This window comes from Lagopus leucura, unplaced genomic scaffold, assembly GCF_019238085.1.
Source record: "Lagopus leucura isolate 7727_CA_CO unplaced genomic scaffold, USGS_WTPT01 Super-Scaffold_100024, whole genome shotgun sequence".
Taxonomy (NCBI): domain Eukaryota; kingdom Metazoa; phylum Chordata; class Aves; order Galliformes; family Phasianidae; genus Lagopus; species Lagopus leucura.
Window position 1 is genome coordinate 9,775,616 of NW_024962276.1, and position 18,128 is coordinate 9,793,743.

The 18,128-nt window shown below is 44.4% G+C and overlaps 1 long non-coding RNA gene across 1 annotated transcript; it reads left to right on the plus strand.

Annotated features, from left to right (window-relative positions):
* The first annotated feature begins 15,451 nt into the window (after window positions 1-15,451).
* LOC122184810 lies at window positions 15,452-17,512 on the plus strand. Its single transcript, XR_006180630.1, has 4 exons — window positions 15,452-15,476; window positions 15,778-15,880; window positions 15,958-16,035; window positions 16,984-17,512. It is a non-coding gene; the product is annotated as an uncharacterized LOC122184810 (long non-coding RNA).
* The last annotated feature ends 616 nt before the right edge of the window (window positions 17,513-18,128 follow it).

Below are 18,128 nucleotides of genomic sequence, written 5' to 3' on the forward strand. Positions count from 1 at the left end.
ACCAGAGATTATCACAACACCACAATAATGATGGTAGAGAAATAACAGTGTGCGCACTAAGCATACGTCTGCAGATAAATGGGCAGGTGTAACTTACAGACATCAAAAAGAGCAGCCATTCTCTGTTCCTACAAGGTCTTTCAGCACTTTTTTTTGCCATATTCACTCACTACAAAAAGGACTAGCAGAGCTAACAGTCTCTACAACACACTGGGGTGCCAAGCCCTGTCAAGGATAATGTTTAAGAGACAGCAGTTGCTGCCATGGTTGCAAACTTTGTTTTCTCAATAGTGATCTCAGATAACATTGAGGCCCAGTCATCTTCTTCTCAGCAAATTGCTATCTGATCATGTGTCTGACAGCATTCCATGGGCAGTTCTAATTCTTTCCAGATCAAACTTCTAGCTTTTCATGGCAGTAGGCAACATGATACCCTGGCCCAGCACCAGCTTATACAGGGCTGCCAGGCAAGGGAAAGGCCTCAGCAATGGGACATTTTTTGAATGCACCTGTCCCAGAGTGCTCTGTTACAGAAGAGGTGGAAAAAGTCTTCTGTCACTTCACCAAAACCAGTTCCTTAATCACATCTCCTACTTAGCACCTGCTTCATCATGCACTGCATCTTAAAACGTGGCTTATTATTAGCTATTATTTTCCACAGCACTCAGCCTACCCAGTCTGGGGCACAGAGGTGAGATATCACTGAAAAATCCAAGACTGGGTACAAGTGAGCAAAAAGTAGAAATAACCAAAAGCCTCATGGGTCCCCATCATACTGTGAAAGTTACCCAGGCTGAGGATCTCACAAGCAAATCCCTGGGAGGAAGGATGAAAAATTACTAGCATAGTCATTGATTGACCTTTGAATTTCACATGTGAAAGGAGCAGAGCCACCCAACACTACAGGAAGCAACAGGTCTGCAGTCAGCACCTTGATATCCTTTAAAGACAGAACACACTTGCACACTCCCATGGCGATAAAGTTGCCAAAAAGACATGCAAAACTCCCAAATGGCTAGCGTTTTTGTTCCCCCAGTCAGCTAATTGTTGTCTGCTTGTCTTTGCTCTAAGAAATACCTCTGCCAAACCTTCGAAGAATTTCAGGAATGTTAAGAGACCAGCAGCATGCTGCTCTTCCTCATGCTTTGGGTATAATGTGCTGCCAGGTGCCCCACTATCTCGCCTTGCATTCCCCAAGCACTTCATAAACTACTCTAACTTTGACTGTGGAATTATCCAGGGCTCTACAGCCATTTCTCGGGCAAGTGACTTTTAGCAGCTTTACTGAGTGATAATGCTGGCTCATGAGCTCCTCACGTATCCTTACCAAATTATTCAACATATGCCTGTGTACAACATAAAAATTCCCACCGTTTGATCATGGCCCATCAATATGTATGTTTGTCTATTCTTCTGACTGGAGTTTTTTCCCCTCCCCCCCCCCCCCCCACGCCCCCCCACACACACACACTCGCACCCTCAGAATTATTTGCTTTTCCAGCTCCATATCCCTCCCAGCTTCCTACAACCTGTCCTGTTGTTTTGCATTGTTTTGGAGGGAAATCCTAAGTGTTAAAACATGCTAACAGCCTATTTAACCCTTACCTACTGTGCATTTTTGGCCTATATGACATAGGTGACATATTTAAACTTTCATTAAACCTGTGACTGTAAGAGCAATTGGCAATAGAGTCAAACATTTACTAAGGGCTGTCACTTTACATTAACCGTATGACTCCTGAAGAATTGGAAAAGACTGTACTGAAGACAGAACCCAGGCCTTGCATATCCACATTAAACATGATGGCAGGAAGGACCTAAGGCTTTTATTAGAGGTAAATATGTATGTGCTGTACCAGTAATTTGAAAATTATGACAGTAAACATTCCAGTTTCAGCTTTAATACCAGAAAATAAATCTGTAGTTATTTAACTAGTTCCTGCAGTAATATGAGATTTATAGCTATGCTGCTAAGATCTGAATGCAGGCTTCAGACTTGATTTTGAAAATTGTATATTGACTGCACAGAACTTTGCTCTGAGAAATGGAAGCTTCTGGAAACCACTTCCCTCTTCCTCACACAACTATGTTAACAACAGTTACCAGGCTTTTGCCAAATATTTGAACATTTCACCAGAGGAAGCAGTTATGCTTTTGCTTTAGTAGGCTAGTGTAACCCATAGGTCAACAACTTAATTTAAACTTGTTACCTTCAGCAAAAGTAATGAGCCTTGCTCAAGGTTGAAAATAGCTGAGTAACAAAGAATTGTGTTACTTACCTAGACTAATTGTGTTATTCTTCTACGCTTATAAGATATTCACAGAAAGAGGCGGATAAAACCATTCCCTTCTCACTTTTGTTTGGCTTCATCAAAAACCTTCAATCACAGCTGATACTAAGCATTTTTTAAACATTTCCTAAGTGCCAGTATGAGGAACTGAAAGCTGCTAGTCTATGAACAATGGACACATTGGACCCAGCTAAGGAATGAACATTAGGATAATGAACACTGATATCTGGAGAGCAGCATTGTGCTTCCCAAAACCTTGCTTCAGTTTGTTTTATGTAGAATCAGTTTAACCCCAATTACTTAAGATAACATATATACCTTCCCACAATTTGATTAGCAACTCCTTTAAGAATAGCAAGATCTTTATCCTCATTTTAGAGACAGCAGAGTAAGCTATGTATTTGCTGGACTGATCTGTCTACAGCACCAGAAACTAAGTTGCTGGGTGGGAATTTCAGCTTTTTATTGCCCTCCTTTAGTCTTCTAGCATCAAAACTGTTGCCTTTGTGCTGCTTCAGCTTTCCCCCCTACTGCTCTGAAAGACAACAGCTAGGAGAGCGTCCCCCCTATGATACAATCCTTAGCAAAGAAATATTTAAGATTTCTCCAATGCAGTTTAGCTAATATGGCTTCATCATCCTTCATTCTGAAAAATGCAGGGAACTTCCATATGCTTCTGGTTTTGAAATTTCCTATCAAATCTTTTGCAGGACTCTTTCTTCCCCACTGTATTTAGAAAGATGTGGTTTTCTTATATGATCTGCAGGACTGTGAAACTGGCAGTTCCTTTACCTTTATCTTGTACTGAAGAAGAAGCTTGAGGTCTTAGCTCTGAACTAGCATGGACATGTAATACCCAGAATAGTTGAGATGCAGAACAGAATCACAGGTGTTCAGCAACTGTTATCCTGGAGGCACTGGAATAAGTAATGCCTTTCTTACTTCTCACTATTGCATTCCTAATCAGGACCTTACAGTGCAGAGCAGCACTGGGCTACCCCCACCAACAGTACCTCTCAGTGAAGCAGGCTGTGTGTTGGCCAGCAGTATGTCTACATAGAAACATACAGGCAGACGTAAACTTGCTCTTCTGTTAAAAGCACACTGTAAGCTACATTGACACAATTCACCATAACCAATTGCTGAAGGAGAAAGAACGGACATTATCTCAGTACTACTTGGCAAGGTCTGAAGCTCACCTTTCCTTAGAGTATACACTTGATAAACTGAGTACTTATTTGACGTCTCTCATGCTGTCATTACAGGCATGCTAAGATTTGGAGAACTAGCAATCAGATAAGAGTCTGGCTTGCACCCCTAAGAAACACGTAACTTTGTTCTGAATGTTTTCAGCAGTCAACAGAAATAGCACTTGCAAAAGGTCAGCAACTCATTTTTCTGGACCCAGTAACAATTACAAGGCCAGCAAGGTTGTTCTGTGATGATACGCACAGTAAATTATGACTTGCAGGAGCCGCATGACAGCATTAGTAAATTAAATGCAGTAATATGAGTTGCAGCTTAGATGTTGTGCTCTTTATGGTGAAGGGATATTATTTTCCACCAAATAAAAACATACAGAGTATATAGCCGAGAAGAGGAAAATGATGATGCAGCATGATGATTCTGGGTATTTATGAAGCACCAGGCTTTGTAACAAGATGCCCAGTGTCACTTAGAACCACTATATCACCCACCACGTGTGTTTTCAGCAATGGTAAGTGAACACTGAGATCAGAAGGCCAGTGACTAGGAGGGTTTGTTTTGAATGCATGTGCCTAAGCAAAGAGATTTCAGTAAATATAATAACCACAGAAGTCTCCTATTCCAAACTTCTGAGCTGCACAACACCTCACCAAAATACTGAGATGGATGGCTAAATCCTCAGGATAAAGACAATGCAGAAAAAAAAAATAGATAGTTTTGATTCCTGTTCTCTTCTGATTCTGCTGTGGGTTTCCCGTGCAATGGAACACAAACACCTGACAGCAGAGCATTTGAGAATAACACAGCAAAATGAATATGACCTTTAGATAACAAAGCGACCAGAGGAAACCGAGGCCTGCAATTTTGGCTACAGTAATTCAGCTACATGCAAGAATGACAATCAAACCAGGTAGTTAAAAAACAGAAAGCAGTCTGTTTCTCAGGAAAGAAAGCTCAATTAGCAGTTTGGTTTTTGTGAGTGACATTTTAACTCCAGGATATCAAGCTCTTCACAGCATTGGCTAAAAAAGGAAGGCAATGCCTATTACACAGTGATTAGCTAAATGAGAAGGAAACTGAACTTTAGGAAATAGATATTTTAAACATCAGATCAGAAAGCAGACAGTCAGGCTGTAATATTCACTTATGGAAAATATTTCTCTCGAGAAAACCCACCTCTCAGGTTTCTTTAAGGAATATGTAAGAGAAGAAAGATCCTGTGGACTACGGTGTCACATCCTTCTTAGGTGTTATGGATGCAGAACTGCTCCTGGACTGCTTAGGCTCTGCCTCTGAGCTGGATATCACTGAAAGGCAAAGATAGGGGAAGCTACATGACAGAAATAAAATCTAGGAAATAATAAAAAAAACAATTACTTACTAAGACACTGGGAGTGACCCTGTATTTCAGAGAGCAGAAGCAAAACTCACATCTTGGGAAGATGAAAATTACTGCCCAGGTGAAGTTATCTTCCTTGGCTTCCTTTTCTCCCCTGTTCCTTATCACGTACAGAGAACTACAGCCTAAGAGCTAGAAATCTATAAATTCTGTCATGATAAAGAGTGGAAATGATTCCTTTCTGAATGTACCTACTGATCCAATTGGGAGTGTAAACAAAAAAAAAAAAAAATAAGCCAACCTAAAAAAAAAAAAAAAAAAAAAAAAATCAAACCAAGCTCCATAGCAAGCAGTGATTACTCTGGTATCATGCTCCTCCCTGTGAACAGCCCCTGATCAATCTGCTGTACATTTCATTTGAGAAGATTATGCCAACAGAGGCACCACTGTGTGAACAAAACAGAAATGAGGAGCTTGTGCCAATACTTTCAGAATACAGCCACTACCTCTATTTATGCCCACATGCCACTTGGGAGTGCATCTCTTTAACAGTATGAAATTCCCATTACTCTCTATCTTTGTACACATTATCCCTTAGAAGCGGCCTTGAATTATTGTAACTGTAGACTCTAATAGTCTGTTAAATATTTGCTGCCCTTCATCTCAGGTACAGCTGTATCTCAATGAGAGGCAGGAATACTTCTCCCCTATTAAAACTTCAAGAACTGTGGGAGAAAATACACATTCTTCAAATATTATCATTCCACATTATTTACTGTATTCTTCTTCAGTAATTGCCAGGCAACAGACATTCTGAAGGCACTTAGAAATAGCCTCTGCACTGCTTAAGTGTGTTAGGACTGACTGAAAATTACAGTGTTGCTATAAGTTTCATTCACTAGATTTTAAGATCAGACGGAACAATGAGATTGCCTCATTTGCATTCCCAAACACTCTCCATAGCCCATGAGCAGCCAGAAGAGTGCTGGTAAATAATTCATAATTGGTATACAGTTTTAAGTCCAAATTTAAGAGGAACGTTGGATGCCTGTCTGAAAGAAAATATGTTCATACATGATCCAGAATACCTGGGAACATCAGTTCCAAACTAACTTCCTGCAGAACATTTGCTAATGAATTAAATCAAGACAGTAAGAGAATTCAATCAAGCATCAAATCTCAAACATGCTTACTGTAATGAGAGCATGGGGACAGTCCTCATCCTCGGGAACATTCCAGCTGTATGAAGTGAGAGCTATGTACACTCAATAAACACAATTAGCAGAGTAGCTTAGCTAGGCTAGTATTTCTCAGGTTGTATAACTAGAAAGATCATTGTGGTGGAAAGAGATAATCAAAAATAAATGAAATACTCACCTACATCCTAGGTTTACAGTAAAAACTCCAAAGATTGCTATCTCCAAACAGAGATGCTTCTCTACTGGCAGTTAGCCCTTAAATGGGGTCTGGGAGAGGTGCAGCCAGGTGGTGAATTGCCTTCACCTGTGCTCCTGTGGCTGACTCACTGCTTGCCTCAGGTGATCAAACGGTGGTTCAGGTTGTGATTCAACAGTTCCCATACAAGTTGAGAGATGGAAAGTGTAGTGGGCAGGGATCAAGATCAAAAGAGAATTTTACATTTAATAATCTGTGAAATGGGAATAAAAGATGGCATCAGGTTTCATGCTGACAGGGTTGTGAGAACTGCAGTTGGCTGACTCTTAAGAAGTCTGTCCTTCAGCAGAACAACTGGAAGATCCTTTATTAGTAGAGACCTGTGAAAGAACAACAGGAAAAAATATGAGTAGAGAGCTCTGTCTGGTCCCCATACCTACGGTTTTTTTTTTAACCAAAACTATACAACAAAACAGTGTTAGTAACCTGCTCAAGGAGAAGAGTTGCCTAAAGTTAGTCAATTCTATCCATTTGTGGCAGTCAAGACTTGATCAAAACAGGATCCCAGCTGGGTTGCACATCCCTGTATGCCTAAGAGGGACAGCCTGTATCTGAAGTACACCACAGAGGCAGACTAAGCTTGAAAGGGAGAGGAGCTTTATTACCTTGGAAATACAAGGGGCCCAGATTAACCAAGGCTTCAGAAAAGCAGCAGCAAAAAAGGCCTGGAAAAAAAAACTGCTGTCATACCCAGTGACTTCAGTACTTTGACTTAACTGCTCCCATACTGCTTTCAGTCCTGAGTCAACTTTCTCCACAATTGCACATGCCAAAGACGGGGTAACAAAACCCACAGCTGAGGAGAAGGTAGGTTATCCAGCTCTTGTCAGATAATGTTTTTTTGTGACTTTGTCTGGCTTCTTTTCACATAGAAAGCCAGGGAGACATAGCAGTTTATCAAGAAAACTGTCAGAAGCCTGGGAAACTCAGCTCAGCTTTCACCTGGTACCTGCAATTAAATTTGTGTAGCCTACAGACAGCCCTTTTTCACATGTGTTTCAATGGTTGGGAAGAACAGTTATGAAGACAACAACTACAGTTTTGATACTGAGTAAAATAACTCACGTAGGAAAAATGCAGAGTAGAGCGGAGTGTTGGTTGGACAGCTTTCTAATTCTGTGCTGCAACACAGCTGGACGGTTAGAAACTAATCCTGATAGCTGTACGCAACATAACCATTGCTGGCAGCTCGTCCTGCTAAGCACAGTACTAAAGATTCAATAAGAGTTAAAATTAAGTTGTTGAACTACCACAATCAAATCAGAAAAGGGTGAGCAAAACAAATAAACAATTAAAGCTCAAACTCCTCACATGTCTCTGCTGGGTAGACCTACAACCAGGACCCTATACATGGCTGAAATAACAAGAGAACAAATTCATTCTCAGAACTAAATCAACACAGCTGCAGCACTGACATGCATGAAGATGGAACCAAGGGAAGAACAGAAGCACAGACAACCATGATGATAAAAACATAAACTCACCAGCTGTCATCATCTGTCTTCTTACAATCCAAGTAACTGTCACTGAATCTCTTCTCTGCAGATCACCTTATTAGTCATGCTGTGTTTCAAAGGGTAGGCTCAGCCTTTGATCACATTACAATTTTTCTAAGAAGGGCAACAACTGGCTCCAAATAAGGTTTATACATAGTCACAAACCCTACATCTTCTGAGAGGAGGCTGTCCAAGTGTCCTTCTCACAAAGAATTACCTTCTCACAGAAAACCTCTGTACATAATTTACTTCTCTTTGTTATTATACGAACTCTTTTTTGTATATATGTTGTTATTATACTTTGTTGTTATACTAACAATAAATGCTCCTCAAGCAGAGCTGCAGAGAGTAAAAACAGTGTTTGAGAAAACTTCACCTATCGTTTTATCGTCTGATTGTGTCTTTTGGAAATAGGATGATATGAATCACAGAATCACAGAATCACAGAATTGTAGGGGTTGGAAGGGACCTCCAGAGATCATCGTGTCCCAGCCATTCAGGGACAGTATCAAATGAAGCATGTCATACGTCTTTATGTTAGTAATTTATCATCATGTAGTGTTATCACTGCAGTTTTTCATGAACTGAAGAGAGACAGCATGTCTTCTAGTGTACCTGAGTCTCTTTCTCTTCTCTTTTGTCCAGGGATTCGGAGAGTTGAGGACATGGAACGGATGGTGTGATTATTCAACATAAGGTTGGGCACATTTATAGGAGAGTAATGAAAAGAATCTTTCTCCAGTGTTGCAATCGAAACGTTTGCAAGTGAAATACATGCTTTGCACTCTGATACCGCTTTATTTGCCCTGTGTATCCATGTTCCCGCCACAGTAGCACTTGCTCTGCCTGTAACAAAGAAAACAAACAAACAAAAAACCACGATCACAACACCCAACTCATATAAATAGCACTCTCTGTCAATAAATGTAGTCCAGTTCCTTGTCTAATTTCTGTTCTGAGAATCAGGAGTAGAGAATCCACTCTGAAGGCTTAAAATTTTGCATCCCTCTTCTCTCCAGCAGGAGCATCTGCCACGTGACCTTTGTGTATGTGTTTCTGTGCATCTGATTGTTTAGTTACGCATTTGTTCCCTAGCTCTGTTTCTGAAGGCCCACGCTCTTCATGAAGATAATTTCAAGTCTCACACGATGACAACTGGTGGAATAAATAGTTAACGCTTCACTGTATCTCTCCTACTGTGTATATCTTGTAAGATGAGCATGTTCCCGTTACACTTTATTTAGCTGAAGCTGAGCAGCAGAAGGAAGCTTAGAATTGTAATTACTTCTCTTTAATTTGAAAAGTAAACACTTATTTTCTGGTTTTGGTCTCATTGGTGTGGCTATAAACAGAGGAAAGCATATCAAATTCATTTGGATTACCTACGAGCATATAAGGATGAAGTAGTGAAGGCTTCCTGATTTATTTTTTTAAATTTTTTTTTTTTTGTAAACATTTTGTGTAGCGATATCTGTGGAAAAGTCTTCTATTTGACCTGTTTTGGGATTCTTTCCTGTAGATTCAGTCAATAACCAGGATGTATCAAGCCAGAAAGTGTTATAGAGATCACCTGCAGTATTTCAGAGACCAATGTAAGAGGCTGTTAAGTGAGTTCAATATCTGACTGTTTACTCCTCCCTCAATGAGTTTAAGTGGCTGTTGTTATTGTTGTTCTTCAATCCTAAATAAATGACATAAAAATTGAAGCTTTTCTCTGACCAAACATTGCACAAGAAAATTACAAAACCCTCAGTAAGTATTGCTGAAAGAATAGAACTAGTATGCCTTGAATTTCTGCTTGCAAGAGGTATTCTAGTGTGATGTATAACATCAAGACAGCTATGAAGATCAGTTGACATGACATTGGTAAAGTGGTGCAAAGTAGATATTTGCTGAAGCTGAAGAAAAACTTGATTCCTGATAGTACCTCTGCTGCTGAGAAATAGACCCACAGATTTTGATGTCAATTCAACAATGTGGACTACCCTAGGCTGATACTTTGCTCTTTAATTTCAACTTCTGTCATGATTTATTCCATACAAGAAGTTCCAAAGGAGGCTCCAATTCTTGGGCTGATGCTAGCAGCAAAAAGTGCCGCCATTCTCAGAGCATGTGGATGTTGGATGGCCTCTACATGTATAAGTAAAAATAAGGGGGTTGGGTCTTTAAGCTCAGTTTAGAAAGGCATTTTCAAGCATCTTCAGGATGCTACCAGCTCTGATAGTAATCACTGCTCAGAGCGATTAGTCCTTCTAGAGTTCTGAATGAACTCAGGAATCCGGGGACAAAATGGAGAACTCACTGCTCTAACAAATGACGCTCCCTTCATCAGCCCCAGACATACCTCACCTCTGACTTTTCCACATACAAGAAAGCAGCTTCTCAGTTGCAACTTTTTCCAACATTGTTTGTTTTGGACTATGGAAATGTGGAATCTGTCTGTCACTGTTCCTTCCAGGATGTCATTTCTTATAGCGAAAAGCTTTCTAAGGAGAACAAGAATCAGTTCTCTGACACGATCATGCTGAACAAGAGAAGAGGGAAATAAAAGCAGGTAGTCTGTTGGTATCTTTTCTACTTCTTTCAGGTATGCAGCTTCTTGTGCTACTCCTAGAGCACTCCTCTCTTGTCATAGAGGCTTCTGTGCATCAGTGCCGTCTTTGTGATGCACTGTAGTGTTTAGGCATCATAGTTCTTTGTGGCGCTGGCCTTTGTGGACAAATGCACTGTAAAACAAACAAAGGCAATGATAGAACATTTATTTGAGACACAGGCGCACACACAGAACAAGATATCGAGGAAAGAGGACCAACTCACTAGCAACAGCCTGGAAAAATGAATGAGTGAGGAACACAGCCCTCAGCCATGGTGCCCGTGGTCAGAACGTCTTGAGGCAGATGCTGGTGAAAGTTGCAAATGAAAGAACTGATGACAAATCACTCAATAGCAAAATGTTGCTTGGCTGTTTTACATTGCTCTGTTTGTCATTCCAAACCATCCTTGGCTTCACTGCATGCATCTGTCCAATTGATAACAACTTTGTTCATCATCCCAGACACTGTGAGGGAAAAAAAAAAAAAAGCATGACATCAATTTGATGATTATTTATTTATTTACAGATATTCAAAAGTACTTAGGAAAGGTTTGCTGGGTTGGAGAAGTTTTCCTTGCTTTTCTTAGTTTTGTTTTGTTTTGTTTTTTTCCTATACTTCCCACTGTAACTTAGTGCTTTTACTTAGCAAGAGAACAGATAGCGACAGGAGGTGAGGCGACTCGACGCCGAGCCCAATAAGATCTTTACGCAGTCTCTGCTGCCACCGCGTGGCCAACGTGAAGAACTGTGTCCGTGACAATTTGGAGTAGCAGAAACCAAGACGTATGCGTTCACCGAGACTGACGCACGCGTACTGCTATGCCATAAAAAGCGCATGCGCAGCGCGGAATCCAGGCAAGCGCATGCGCATTGTTGATCTGGGACAGGCGCATGCGTAATGCAGTGCCGGAATAAGCGGATGTGTAGTATAGCGCTGGAATTGTGCATGCGTAATGTTGTGCAGGAACTGACGCAAGCGTACTATTCTGCCGGATGAAGCGCATGGGTATTGCTCTGCTGGATGTGGTGCGCGCGTACTGATGAACCAGAAGCAGTACATGCATAGAGCTGCATCGGAACTAGCGCATGCATACCCACGCGCCAGATCTGGCGCAAGCGTAGTACTCTGCCGAAATTGACGCATGCGTAGTTATGGCACAGAGCTGGCACATGCGTGGTGATGCACTGGATGTGGCGCATGCGTAGTGATGTGCCAAAGGTTACGCGTGCGTAGTGCACTGCCAGAATTGGCACATGCGTATTGCTGTGCCTGATCCGGCGCATGCTTACCGAGGTGCCCCAATCGGCGCATACGTAGTACAGTGCCCCTAATGGCACATGCGTAGTGCACTGCCCCAATTCGTGCATGCGTACTTGCGTATCTCAATTGGTGCGTGCGTAGTTACGTGCCTGAAATGGAGCATGCGTAGTGGTGAGCCTAAACTGGCGCTCTTTATGATCAAGCGCATGCATAGTACAGTGACAAAATTGGCGCATGAGTAGTGATGATCCTGAACTGGCGCATGCATAGTGGGGTCCTTCCACTGCCGCATGAGTAGTGTAGGTCCAAACCTGGCGCATGCGTAGAAACGATACAGATCGCCGCATGCGTAGTGCTGAGCCGAAACTGGCGCATGCGTAGTGCAGTGACAAAATTGGCGCATGCGTAGTGCAGTGACAACTTGGCGCATGCGTGGTGTGGTGCAGGAGCTGGCGCATGCGTACTCATGTTACAGATCAGACGCATGCGTATTGCACTGCCAGAAATGGTGCATGCGTAGTGTACTGGCAAGATGGAGAATCGCAGAATCACAGAATCACAGAATTGTAGGGGTTGGAAGGGACCTCCAGAGATCATCGAGTCCAACCCCCCTGCCAAAGCAGGTTCCCTACACCAGGTCACACAGGTCGGCATCCAGGCAGGTCTTGAACATCTCCAGAGAAGGAGACTCCACAACCCCCCTGGCAGCCTGTTCCAGTGCTCCGTCACCCTCACTGTAAAGAAGTTCTTGCGCACATTTGTGCGGAACTTCCTATGCTCCAGTTTCTGGCCATTTCCCCTTGTCCTGTCTCCACTCACCACTGAAAAGAGTCCAGCCTTGCCATTCTGCCCCCCACATCTTAGGTATTTATAGACCTGGATCAGGTCCCCTCAGTCTTCTTTTCTCAAGGTTGAACAGACCCACTTCACTCAGCCTTTCTTCATAGTAGAGATGCTCCAGGCCCCTCACCATCTTTGTGGCCCTCCACTGGACTCTTTCCAAGAGATCCCTGTCCTTTTGTACTGGGGAGCCCAAAACTGGACGCAATGCTCCAGATGAGGCCTTACCAGGGCAGAGTAGAGGGGGAGGATCACCTCTCTCGACCTGCTGGCCACACTCTTTTTAATGCACCCCGGGATGCCATTGGCCCTCTTGGCCACGAGGGCACACTGCTGGCTCATGGCTAACCTGTCGTCCACCAGGACACCCAGGTCCCTCTCTGCAGAGCTCCTCTCCAGCAGGTCATCCCCCAACCTGTATTGGTGCATGCAATTATTCCTCCCCAGATGCAAGACTCTACACTTGCTTTTGTTAAACCTCATCCGGTTTTTTTCTGCCCAGCTCTTCAGCCTGTCCAGGTCTTGCTGAATGGCAGCATGGCCTTCAGGCATGTCAGCCAATCCTCCCAACTTCGTATCATCAGCAAACTTGCTGAGGGTGGCCACTATCCCCTCATCAAGGTCATTGATGAAGATGTTGAACAAGACCGGACCCAGCACCGACCCCTGGGGGACACCACTGGTTACAGGTCTCCAACCAGACTCTGCACCGCCAACAACGACCCTCTGCACTCTGCCAGTCAGCCAGTTTTCAACCCACCTCACTGTCCACTCATCTATCCCACACTTCCTCAGCTTAGTTATAAGGATGTCGTGGGGGACAGTATCAAAAGCCTTGCTGAAATCAAGGTAGACTACATCCACTGCTCTCCCCCCATCCACCCAGCCAGAGACAACATCATAGAAGGCTACCAGGTTGGTCAAGCACGACCTCCCCCTGGTGAACCCATGCTGACTACTCCTGATAACCTCCTTTTCTTGCAGTTGTCTGGAGATGACATCCAGCACCAGCTGTTCCATCACCTTTCCAGGGACAGAGGTGGGGCTGACTGGCCTATAATTTCCTGGATCTTACTTCTTGCCCTTTTTGAAGACCGGAGTGACATTGGCTATCCTCCAGTCTTCAGGCACCTCCCACGTCCTCCAAGACCTCTCAAAGATGACAGAAAGCGGTTCAGCAATCACCTCTGCCAGCTCCCTCAGCTCCTGTGGATGCATCCCATCGGGTCCCATGGATTGGTGAACATTGGTGTTGCCTAGGTGCTCTCGGACTACCTCTTCCCTGACTGAAGGGAAGTCTTCCATTCCCCAGATCCTCTCACTAACCTCCAGGGTCTCAGATTCCCGAGGGGGAGCTTTTTCACTGAAGACAGAAGCAAAGAAGCCATTCAGTATCTCCGCCTTCTCAGCATCCCCCGTTACCAGAACACCCCTGTCACTTAGCAGGGGAGCCACATTCTCCCTAGTCTTCCTTTTACTGTTAACATACTTTTAAAAAGTCTTTTTTATTATCCTTTGTCCCCTTCGTCAGATTTAATTCCAGGCGGGCTTTAGCCTTCCTCGTTACATCCCTGCAGGCCCTGACAACATTCCTGTATTCTTCCCAAGTGGTCAGACCCTTTTTCCACATTTCATACGCCTTCTTCTTTCCTTTGAGTTTGCGCATGAGCTCCTTGCTCATCCACACAGGTCTCCTGCCACCCTTTCCCGATTTCTTCCTCACAGGGATCCCACGGTCCCACTTCCTCACACGGTCCCACTAGTCGTGTGGCTGCCCAGGAGCAGCGTGGCTGCCAGCTCAGGATGGCACTGCTCATCTGCTCTACTGTGCTTCTCGAATGGCACCTGCAGTGATACCGGCATATCCTCACACCACCTGACACCTCCCTGTGTCACATCACCATCACACCCCAGAGTGCACTGAGGAGATGGGAGAGGGCTTGATGATGTCTCTGGGGCTGCCCACTGCACACTCCATAGCTCTGGGACACATCCAAGTGCCTCTAGAGCACATCATGGGGCCATGAAAGAGTTCTGGTGCACATAGGGGGCACAGGAGCAAACCGACATGTTTGCTAAGTAGCTGTTAAGTCGGCAGTGTTTGGGACAGCAGCTCCTAGTGGGGCTGTATAACTGTTCAGGCACCGATAATCAATTGTTAATCACCACCTCCCATCTGGTTTCCAAACTGGACAGACAGGCGGGTTATACAGGAAATGTATTCTGGAAATGCTTTGTCTTTTCTCCAAATCTGTGATAACTTGAGAAATCCCACGTCATGCTGCAGCAGAAATGGGGTACTGCAGTACGTCAGTGATCTCTGATTCCGGGAGCACAGGGGCTGCATGAAGTATGCACACTGCAGCCTCCCTATATCTTTGGGGTTTGGGATTGATACTTGAATCAAAAGGCCACGTGCTGCCATACAGGCAGGTGCCAGGTTCATCCACTGAGGACACCAAATCCTGAAATATTTTCACGATGGTCTTTAATTGTAAAGTCAGCAGGTAACACACATTTCTCACTGGGGAGCCATAAGCTGACCCCGGCAGTTTGGCAAACAGCACTTGCTCCATTCACACCACTAATCTCAGCTCTCTACATCTTGCTGCAATCTGTGCTCCCCTATCTGTTAGAAATGTCACCAATTGTCTTTGAGGACAGATTGGGATCAAAATACGTGGGGTATCATAGCTCATTCACTGATATACTTCCCTTTCCTGGACAGGCAGACCCCATTGCCTGATAGTCCTTGGGTTTTTTTGTTTTGTTTTGTTTTGTTTTTGTTTTTGTTTTTTTTTTTTGCTGTGAGGTCACAGTCTGAAGCAGTGATGGAGCACCTGGTGAGGGGTGTAGCCCCCCTGTGAGCACAGGTGGAAGCAATTCACCTGTGATGGGGCTGAGCTTGACTCCACCCCTCCCTGACAGTATTTAAGGGCTGGCAGCCCCAGAGGCAGTATCTCTTCCTGGAGGCTGCCTCTTTAGGATTGTGGGGGTGAGTGATCTCTTCTTTGTTTCAAGGCTGTGGTCTCTTCTTTTTTTGGAGTACCCTCACTACTTTTAAGGGCTGGCAGCTGTATGGGCAGTATCTGTATCTGGAGACTGCCTCCTTTGCTAGGTGGGTGGGTGTTTGTCTTTGGAACAGGGTGAGTGATTCCTTCTTTATTACAGGACTGTCATCTCCCTTTTTAAGGGTTGGCAGCTGGGTGGAAACTCTACCTGGAAATTGCTTCCTCTAGGGTGTGGGATGAATGTTTCTATTTGGAATGGGGCAGTTGATTCTGTTTTTGTTGTAGGGCTGTGAGCTCTCCTTTTTAGGGGGAATCCTAACCACATTTAAGGGCTGGAAACTGTAGGGGATGCATCTCTACTTGGAGACTGCCTCCTTTGGAGTGTGAGGTGAGTATTGGTCCTCAGAATGGGGTTAAAAAAGATTCCTTTTTTATTTTATGACTTTAATCTCACTCTTCTTTTAGGTCCCCTGACCATATTTAAGGGCTAGCAGCTATAAGGGCAGCATCTGTACCTGGTGACTCCTTCCTTTGGAGTGTGAGGTGAGCCCTTGGAAGGGAGCGAGTGATTCCTTCTTTGTTGCAGGGCTGTGAGTGCCCTTTTTTGGGGGATTCTGAACTGGTTTAGAGCAGCTGCATTTGCTGTGCATGTCTCTACAATGCCCTTCCATTCTTATCTAATGGAGATGAAAGGGTTCTCTCCCTTCTTCTGAGCTGTTGATGGAGGGACTGAGGTACATTCCCTTCTTTCAGTGCTCCCTTATTTCTGGAGTGCTTCAACCAGCCCCAGGATAATTTTGGTTGGCTGACTGAGCATTACAGCTCTAGGAATCCTGAGAGCTTTTCCTCAAAGGGGTTGTGCATTCTGCAGATCATGTTTGTAAATCTTTTTAAGCCCATTGACTTCTGGTTGAGCCTCTGTTCCATCTTTCATGATTCTCACCTCATAATCTCCAACCTGGGGCTCTAAATGTGGTTTGTCTACTGCCACATCATCCCAGCCCATTTCATGGCTGTAGTTAACAGTGCCATGTATTAATTCCACCCATGCAGAGTTGTATAAGGGTGTTCTGTGCATCATTATCACATATTAAATCATGTTCTGTGTCTCTTCTGATCTCATTTTGCAGCTTGATGGGGTTTAAGGATTGTCAGGGCTCCTCTAATCAGTGGCGTGAGATCTGTGGAGTAATGGAACGTCATGAGCCCTATGTTGGTGCATTGCTTGTATGTAGGCAGGTTTGTGATTACTGTGGGAAGCTCACTTAGGGATTGAGGGGCTCCCCTCAATCTGTGGAGTTTGTTATCCCATCCCAGTGAGCTCCATGGCTGAGGATAGAGTGAGGTGCATCAGCCAGGACCTGAAGAACACTCCTGAACCCCAGTGGCTGTTTGCTTCATCCTCACTGAGCACAATATGGTCTGCACCACTTGAGCATAGTGATTACAGGTTCCTAATTTGTCTGTTTCTCTCCCATATCTCCCTTACAGACTTGTCAGTGGTAATGGATCCCAGGGCATCATTCTCAGAGCGCATCGTGACTGACCACCTTGGGGTCCTACAGTCCCTCCTGTTTGAACAGCAGATCTGGCTTCGTCTTTATAGAAAGCCAAGGATTGTCCTCTTCTGGACCACTGCAGTCAGGGTCATCCTGGATATCTCCATCCCAATTGTCTGTAGATGCCATTAGTTTCCTAATCTGTAAGACACCCAAACCCCTACCCCTCTTCCTCTCATCTGCTGACTCTCATTCAGCAGCTCTGCAGCCCTGGCTCCCAACAGCATGACAAAGTGAGGCCCCTAGTCTGCTGAATACCGGGAGTAGCCTAGAGAGGCTCTGTGATGGATGTGGATTATCCCAGCTGGAGTACTTGGTACCATTTGTAAAGACCTAGTCCAACTACCCCACGATGAACAGGAATGTCCACAGCTGAATCAGGTTAGAGCCTGACCCAGCCTTGCCTTGAAATGGACAGTGCATCCACCATGTGTCTGGGCAACCTGTTCCACTGCGTCACCACCCTCACTGTAAAATATATTTTCTTTATATCTAACCTAAATTTTCCCTTGTTCTTCCCTTTAGGTATTGAAAGGCTGTTACCAGGTCACCTCAGAGCCTTCACTTCTCCAGGCAGAGCAGCCCCAGTTCTCTCTTCTTATAAGAAAGGCGTTCTATCCCTCAGTTCATATTTGTGGCTGTTCTCTGGGTGTGCTCCAACAGCTCCATGTTTGTCCTGCACTGCGGACATCCACATCCAGAGACAGCACTCCAGGTGAGGCCTTACCAGAATAGAGCAGGGGGCAGGATCATTTTTCTTCACCTGCTGGCTACGGATCTTTTGATGGAACCCAGCATACAGTTGGCTTTCTGGGTTGGGAGGATACATTGCTGGCTCGCATCCAGCTGCCACCCACCAGTGCCCCCACATCTTATGGGGCAGGACTACGTTCAGTCTTTTTGTTCCCCCAGCATGTTTTGGTAGTGGGGTTCCCTCGTCCCAGCTGCAGACTCTGCACTTGGGTTTGTTGAATCTCATGAGGTTCAGCTGTGCCCACTACTCAGCCAGCTGAGGTCCCTCTGGATGGTGTCCTATCCTTCTGGTGTGTCACTGCACCCTACAGCTTGGTGACATTA